General features: G+C 46.0%; 1 long non-coding RNA gene across 1 annotated transcript in view; it reads left to right on the forward strand.

Annotated features, from left to right (window-relative positions):
* The window catches only part of LOC142601722 (uncharacterized), a 48285-nt gene extending 39509 nt beyond the window's left edge, over nucleotides 1–8776 (forward strand). The window contains exons 8-9 of the long non-coding RNA XR_012835299.1: nucleotides 4613–4674; nucleotides 7510–8776. This is a non-coding gene — a long non-coding RNA (uncharacterized LOC142601722). The remainder of the gene's footprint in view (nucleotides 1–4612; nucleotides 4675–7509) is intronic.
* The last annotated feature ends 147 nt before the right edge of the window (nucleotides 8777–8923 follow it).

Genomic DNA, 8923 nt, shown 5'->3' on the forward strand with positions numbered 1-8923 from the left:
CATTATCCCATTCTTATTTTAACATTTCAACACACATTGTAATTATATATGGATTTTTTTATGTTTGGCTTTTTTGGTTGGTTTTATCTTGTGCTGTCTTAAAAACTGTCAGCTTAGTAAGTAATTAATTCAGTCAGCATGAGTGGATTTGACAGTGATATAAGTATCAACAAGGATTTTTCTGCCAAGACTGTGGTGGTGCTAGATGCTGTGTAAATCTCAGGGTGAACGTATGTGTTGCGGCAAACTGAAAAACTGGGGTCTAAAGGTAAACATTTGGATTCAGATGGAAGCATCTAGAAAGTCAGCTTTTTCAGACATGCTGGGTATTTGTCAAGTATATATCACACAGGAAGACATATTTATCGTTTGAGAACCGTGCACATGTTTCTGAGTTTACCAGCTTACTTGGTGATGCACTTGCGAGAAGAGGTTGATCTACAGGTTAATTTTTTCGTAGTTACTATAGAGACCAAGAAAGAGGAGACATCTTGTACCCTAGGGCAAAAGCGCAGGACATGCCTAGGAGTACTGGAAGATGCACCAGCTTAGAAATGAAAGTAGTAATAATAATAAAAAAATATTAGGGTGATAACATCTTTGTGCAGTATTAAGAAACAATCTAAACCGAGACCAAACATTGATGGTTCTTCATGCAAGGCAATGCACATGGTACAGCTTTTCTCCCGTCGTCCATTTTTAGTGAGCAGTTGAATTTCTCAGAACAAAGAAGCACATGGAGATTTTGACATCGGTGTGGCCAAGTTATTTCATTGATCTGGTTGTAAGTGTAGTGCGAAACTCTGCTAAAAAGCTGCGGCCAAAGTGAATCCCAGTGCCCCTTTCAGCTGCTTTGCTGCGTACTAGAGAGACAGGGCAAGGCGTACATGTCCGAGCCTCTGTAGCAGTCCATCTGCACCTTCTCCCTGCGCTGGAGGAGAGCATCCTGCTCCCCGACACTTTTTGGGTGTGATGCCCACCCGGGGTGCGGGTCCCCGGCAGCCTGGCACGGCACGGCCGGCTCCCAGCGGGTCTCCGTGCTTGGCGGCCGGCAGTCCCCGCTTCTGGGATTAGTGCTGCTTTTTGTCCAGGGGCCGGCTCATGGAAAATGCACGACTGGTCCCTGGGGAAGGCTGCCTCTGCCAGGCAGGACCAACACAGCTCACGGGGATGTAAATGCGTGGCGTAGAGATGTCAAAAGGTTAAGGGATTCCTGAGAGCAGCCCAGCTTTCAGCAATCTGGGTATTTATACAAGTAATCCAAAACTCTTGGGCTTGCAAAAACTACTTTTTAAATTGGTCTCATTAACTCTTTTTATTTGCATGCCTCAACAAATAGTTGTTAACAGAGGTTCTCTGCTTTGCTGATTACAGATTTATGATTTTGAATATCTGTTACAATATTTTGTGGTTTTCTGTTTCTATTTTTGGCTTTTTGGCTTAACCCAGGCCAGTCAACTCAGCCTCCTGAGGTAACGGAGGAACTACAGAATATCACTTAACAGCAAGCAAAAGCAGTGCTATACAATACCGTTGTGGATGATTTTAGCAAGTTCCCATCTCTGAATTCATCAGACTTCTTGGAAGAAAAGCAACTTTGTCCTGAAAATAAAAGATATGTGTCCACAAAGGGCATCAAATCTGCCTAATATGGCCATTTTAATTTCATTTTTATATTTTTAATAAATGTTCACAGAGTAATAGAGAGTGAATTCCTGGATACTTTGGACTATAAATTTCTCAGTCAGCCATTCTCTGGTGGTGTTACAGAACGGGTTTATTTTAATTTAAAGCTGTGCTGGGAAGCGTGGGATGTTTACATGCTCGATTCAGATGCTCTGCCCGCGAGAAGCCACCGTATCCTCTGGATGACCTTTTGCCTTCCCGCTGTCCCCGTCCCCACGCTGGGCTGCCCTCCTGCAGGTTCTTCCCCAGGCCCGGAGAAGGAGGGATGACAGTCCCCACCGCCGTGGTTGCCTCTCCTCGTCCCTGCCTATGGCTGCTCCCGTTCCCCGGTGCATTCCCAAGCGTCTCGGCTGTTTTCCTCACTGCTCTGGTCCGTCTGCCCCATCTGGGCTCGTGCGACCCAGCGGCGTTTGCTGCAAGGGGCAGCCAGCCCCCCACGTGTGGCTCCTCCAGGTCTATCCTTGGGGCTGATGCTGCTATGCCCCGGCGGTGGCAGAGGGGCCGAGGGCTGGGTGTTTGGGGTTTTATTTGCAAAAAGTGTGCAGAATGTGCGTTGTCAGTTGCTTTGTGCTGCTGTTTCGTCATGCAGAGGTGAGCCCGTGTGTAGCAGCAGCCGTTATTTTGAGGTGTCAGTGCCAAGAAGTGTGAGGAGTGTGAAAGAAAAGACAGAGGGATGGCTGTGCGTGGCAACACGCAGCCTGAAAAGGCATAGAGAAATATCAGAATATGCTAATTCTTGGGCTACAAATTGCTGGCATTTACAGAAGAAAGAGAAGTTTCAATCTTAAAAAAAAAAAAAAAGGAATCCCCAGAGTGGGAATATTTTAGCCTGCACATTGATCATTTATTACAAATTGAAATTTGTAAGCAATATTTCTGACACTTATTATTTAAATCTCATCTCCCATTGCATTTACACATCCTAGCTCTGCTCCCTGGCTGCTTTTCCACCTGAGGTGCTCATGGGTCTGCGGTGAGCTGGTGCCGAGGTGCTGGGGCTGCTCCTGCCATACCGAGTTTGGTTTTGGTCTCCCTGTCCTCCAGTGCCACGAGGGTGGGAGAAGCCCACCCGCTCCTCTCCTCCAGGACAATGTCCCTCGGTGTGCAGGCAGACTCCGGCGGCAGCATGGGTGTAGGGTAGCACCATCTCTGACTGCTTGCCATGCGCTCACTGGGATTGGCGTTGGGCGGCCCTGCTCCAGCACCATCAGGATGCAGCCCGTCGTGGGTGATTATCACGGCCAGGTACTGGGAGTGGTGCGGAGAGAGCTCGTTACACCGCTGGGAGGATTTTCGGGCTTGGTTTTGCTGTGATTAATTACAAAAATAAAATGAAACGAGTTATTTGCAGAAAGGAAAGCGAGTCCAAGCTGAGGGCTGCTGGGTTTGGAGTCCCAGCAGCTGAAATCCTAAATGCTCCTGACTCCATGGGGATGCTGCTGGCCCCTGGTGCCCACGTGGCTCAGGAGTTCAGCGGCACTGCCAGCCGAGAGCCAGGACTTCCCCGGGATTCGAAGAAACATCTACTTCTTGGTGAATTGGAAAATTACAGCAAGAAGGTATTTTTCTGGGACAGCCCTGCAGTTGGAATCATCTGGACACTACATGCCTTCTGACTTGCGGAGTAGGGCCATGATGTGCCCCATGGGATACGATTGCTGGCCCAGGAGGCCCCCCCCAGCCAAGGTGGCACATTCCCAGTCAAAATGAAACCATTTGGCTGACTAGAGCTCAGCGTGTCCCCTGCTGGGTTTCCCTTGCCTAGAAAGCTCCTGGGTTGGGAAAAAAAAAAAAAAAATCAATGTACAGGGAGGCAAGCCATTGGGGAGCGATTCTGGGGGCTTAAGGGATGAGCAGGATGATGCTGAGCACTGCTGCTGCTTGCTAGGAGCCACGAGCAGCCAGGAAGGCAGAACACAGCCTGCACCAACCCACCACGGGGCCAGCACCCACGCTTAGCAGCCTGCGGCCGGGAGGAAGCCAGCGCAGTGCAAAATGGCCTCCAGTCTCTCCTTGCTGGTCCCGGGGTACCACCAGCCACTACAGCAGCAAGTGCTTACAAAAAGGTGTAAGTTGAAAGTTTGTGCATGTAATCAGGAAATCCAATACACCAGGTGGAACCAACCAACCTCAGTTATAATTCAAGCTGAATTTCTATTACATAAAGAATTTTTAAATTATGTAGCAATTTCCAAAGTCAGCAATAGAAAGTGGCGCATATCAGCTCAAGGAAAGGTAGACAAACTTATGGAAAATGAGGAAGCCTGAGAGACAGCCACCGGCTGGATTTTATGTGGTTGGGAATAGATGTCGAGATATCAATTTGTCTGTATTACTTACTGTCACAAATGTAGGTTTAGATGGGCCGTTGCTTCTGGCTCTGACATACCTATGCTTCAGTAAAAAACAATTGCTTCCATAATACAGGAAGAAACAATGGAATGATAAAATCTAACTGTATTGGAAACAAGCTTTCTGTATGAAACTTGTGGTTTGCTGTCCATTTTGTTAGACTTAATCTTCTCTCTACAGTGGGAATTTTTTGGCAGCTCTGGTGATTCTGCATTATGTTTGTGTATGTTTTGCCGTAGGGTATAACCTCATTTTGTTCCTAGTTTCGACACAAAGGATGGAATAAGTAAATGTATGTAAAGTATACACACAGATGCATACACATACACACACAAATATATGTGTGTGTGTATTTAGCAGTAGGTATTTGTGAAACCAGATGATAACAGATGGTTCTATGACACTGCGAGCGTCCTACAGACTACCAACAGCAATTTCCCAGTGTGCATAAATGTAAAAGATTTTTAAAGGGAATCTTTAGAGACTGTAGCATACCATTTTCTGATATATTGAGTTTCTGATTAGATTTCCTTGTTTTTCTTAATGCAGCCTGCCTTATTCTTTTCCTTTGCAGCCTTACTCTTGGGTGACTATTAATGAAGGAGGATCTCGCTTGTTCTGGTCCATCTTTCTTAGGTAAGTTCAAAGCACTGAGGTTTTGGGTGCTCTGGTCTGTTTCAGGCCAGTCCTCCTGCTGCAGGGAGGACCTTGGTGACGTGGCCCTGGCCAGGCCACTAGCCAGCAGCAAGCACCCAAGTGGTTTGTCTGGACGTTACACTCTGACCCGGACCTCAGGCTCCACATGGGATGTCGGTGTCATGTCTTGAGAAGAGGAGGTTTGTATTAACAGCTCTAACTTCAGATAAAGCCGCGTGCACGCAGCTGTATGCACGCAGCCGTATGCATGTAGCTTGGAGCTCCATGTGGAGAACTGAAGGCACTCATGTGTACTCTGAATTTTCATGCAAAATACTATGAGGATAACAAGCAGCGTTTCTTGGGTTGACTGGGCGTTAGAGTTGGAGAGTTGTCCCTGAGATATTGAACCTTTCCTTCCATAGCACCCTTTGGAGGGATGCTTACAAATACTCCTCAGGGATATATATTCAATACAGACCTTGATTTTTATTCTTTTCTGTTAACCAATTATTATTTTTTTTAAGGTAGAGATTAGGAAATCACATTGATTTCTGAACATTGCAATACATGCTTTTTTCCATCCAAGACAATAAAACGTATTACAAGTGCCTTTTTAATGAAAGAGAAAGCAAGGCCTTCACGTCCTGCAACATCTGCTGGGAACATAACCTAAATTGAAAACGTATGCTGTTCTTGTGGGGAGGGAGAGGTCTTCCAGTGACAGGAAGTATCCAAAAAAGTTAATGCTGAAATCAGTAAAAAAATCATGCATGACAGGAGGAAAATGAACACATAACCTTTCTTTTTTGGGGGGATGGGGGGGTGGGTTTGAGATGGCCAAAGGAAAGAGAGGGATGGGGGAAGCAAGGAAGCGGGATTATCTGTATATTGACAGAACTGTTTACTTGCTCCTGGCAAAAATAAGTCCCAGCATATATTCCCTCTAGCTTTTTCTTATTTATAGAGATGGAAAGCCTAATCTGTTGCCAAGACCCATTATCCCTCGACTTGAGTCAGACAGTATATCTTGCTTATTGAATCAGGGAATACTGTGTGTTTTATGAGGACAGGAGGGAAAAGAGATGTTTACTTGTAACCTTCCCCTGTTTATTAGTGTGTATAGTTACCACTGCTACCAAAATGAGAGAGCTGGTATTTTAGCCATAGCAGAACTAGGCAAATAAATAAAAAACATCTATTGAAACATAATGAAATTTGCCTGTACTCCTCCACCTGTGAGGAGGTGGGACGGTTCTGTGATGAGGTGCATAGCATTTCTGAAACAATTCTGGTTTTGGGGTTTATCTTCATCTTCCCAGGCAAGAGGAGCACCGGTTAGCTCAATTGTACCTGTGCTGAGTTTGAAAACATTTCTTACGTGTGCTCTATGCCTTGCCTGAGATCAAGCATCTCTAAGTACTTCCAATCTCCTCATAAATACACCTTTGTATTCTGCCTAATATATAAACATCACGACCCATGTCTGAGAATGTTGGGAATTTTATTAGGTTCATAAAGTTTTAGTTGCGGTCTAGCCCAATGGGTCCAAAATAAATAAACACGGAGAGCAAAAAGAGTAACAATTTTATACCTATTTCTTCTCCTCTCCCTTGAGAGTTTTCCTAGTACCAGTGAAGTACTTGCTGCAGTGGTTTCTGTGGCTTGCTATCAAAGTATCTGCAAGCCAGTAAGCAAGAGGCAGATGCAAAGAGGAAAGCTGGGAAAAGTAACTGAAATGGGCCTATTTGTACCTTTCACTGATTTCCTCGGTCTCTTTCCATCTTAAGGACTGAGGAAAAAATTGTGAATAATGGTGAATGACTTGTGACAGCCACATTCCCTCTATTGATGCTCCGAGTGAAGCTGCGTGGTTGAGGCAGCTTCCTAAGCCCTATGGATGGAGCATGTAAACAACCAGCATGGCAGGATGGAAAGAAACCTCTTGTAATCATTGCTAACAATTAGACTGAGGTCTTCAGTCTGGGGTGACCCTTTCTCTGGCTATGGACAGAGAGCCGTAGTTGCTCCTCCCTTAGCACAGAGCTTGCTTTGCCTACAGCATCCACCGTTGGCAGCTAAGGTGGACGCAATGGTACAGAAAAGAAGCTATCAAAGACTCCAACATTTTCACCTGAGCAATGGGTGAGCACGGTCATTGCTTCAGGATGTTATACTTCATGGATATTTCAGGCATCTCTTGCTCAGCAGAGCTACCGTGCTCAGGACATACAGGGTACGTCAGGCAGATGCTGTCATTGCTGCTGTCTTTGTGGAAAGGTGTTGCATTATCATGAAACAAGTCCAAGTGCCATGAAGCCATCATGCGCTTTAAAACGATTCTGTTGTGAGCCTTTAACCTGTCAGAACAATAGAGCCCAGCAAGGCTTTTTAAAACTGAGGGATCAGCAATCCAAGGCTCTCACGGGAATCAAAACTGTGGCTTAGGGCAGTTACAAAGCTAAATATATCAATTTTTGCACATAAGTTGCCAGAGCACCAGAGCCACAGATACCACTTTTGCAGGAAGAATTGGGAGGTAAAACTTTAAAGATCAAGCCCCAAACAGCTTTCTGTTTGTTTATATGATCTGCACTCATTCTGTTTCAAGGCTATTGGAAAATTATTTCTGGAATGTAGCAAATGGCATAATACATGTTACAGATCCTATTCCTAGTTAGCTGCAAAGCTTACACTACATTTGTGGAGGAATAGAGGCAGCTTTTTATTGTTCAAGAATTTTTACAAAGGAAAATATTTTTTTAGAGCAGATAACTGTAACTGAGCTACTATTACAAACCAACCAAGACCGTGCTAATTTTTTTTTTTCCTCAGATCACAGCTACACAGCTGACACTTAGGTTTGGTTGGAAATTTTTCAGCAAATCAAAATTTTGTTGGAAACCTCCCCACAGGTTTCAGGGTCCAAGATACCCAGGCTTTTGAAATGCCTTGGATTTGACAGACTTCTGCAAGCTCAAAGGTGAGTTCCTGCCAGGTATGGCCAGAGGTGGGAGCTGCCAGGCCCTTAACCCTCAGGCAGATACATCTACAGGGAGGCAGGGGGATGTTTTCATTTGGGCTGAGGAATGATGAGTCTCCCCATCCTGCTCGGTGGTCAGCTCTTCTGGAAAAATGTGGGTTGTACAGGACTGGTCTATGGGCCAGGTCTAAGAGGGAGGATGGACGGACGTGGAACCCAGATGGAGGTAGGTGCCTTCCTTCAACAGGGTGCAGATGCTGGTTAGACCTTAAGTGCTCATCTCCCTGCTGTGCACTGGCTGATTTCCACTGTCTCCTGCTCATCTTACTGCTTCCTGGCACCCAGCTTTCCACGGGAGGGAGATCGCCTGCCCCAGATGGGAGTTGGGGCAGCGAGAGTGTGCCCTCCCCGGCTCCTTCAGGCGTGGGAGGTGAGCGAGCCCCCGGCCGGGAGGAGGTGGGAAGGGAGGGCAGCCAGCACGGAGTCCCAGGGCAGGAGGCAGTCCCCTCGCCCCCACGCAGCCGGTCGCCGGCAGGCCAGGTGTCCCTGTGGGTCGGCAAGGCTCTGGCCACAGGCCCCCGGCAAGCTTGTAACCATTGCTAAAACCTTCTGTATCACTCACCCTTTTTTTTTTTTTTTCCCCTTTATTTTTTTTAATGCAAGTGCAAAAGCCCAAAATGACTAACGTTCCTTCCAAGTCAATGACCACAAAACAGAGAATCAAACCCACAGAAATGCTTTCTTTTAAAAATTACTCAAATTTCATCAAGCTTTGCTTATACCAAGGTGACACAGCCAAACCCACTGATGGTTCAGCTATGTGGCCTGAGAAACGCAATTGCATTAACAAAGCTGCTCTCAGATGTAGAGCAACACTTTTCATCTTTGTTAAAATACCACATTGCTACTCCATTCCTAGCCTGTCGGCATCCCTTCTCACTGGCCCTTCTGCCTGTCCCACTGGAAATTAGGCATGTATTGCCAAGCTCCTTACAGCTATATGAGCTAAATGTTCACCCCAGAATGCCTTAGAGATGTGGGGGAAACTGCTTCTTTGCTCTTCCTTTTTCAGAAGTCTGTCTAAATCTCACTATTGTGTGAATTACTTTTTTCTTTTTATTAATAACACCATATTTCATTTCATCCTACACAGCGACAGTTGCGGGCAGCTGCCCAACACTTGTACTCTTGGAAAACAATGCAAGGAGAGGATGTCCCCGGAGGGAGATCATGCCCTGCCCTAGCTGCTCACACATGCAAGACAGA

Source organism: Balearica regulorum, chromosome 4 (assembly GCF_011004875.1).
Source record: "Balearica regulorum gibbericeps isolate bBalReg1 chromosome 4, bBalReg1.pri, whole genome shotgun sequence".
NCBI lineage: Eukaryota > Metazoa > Chordata > Aves > Gruiformes > Gruidae > Balearica > Balearica regulorum.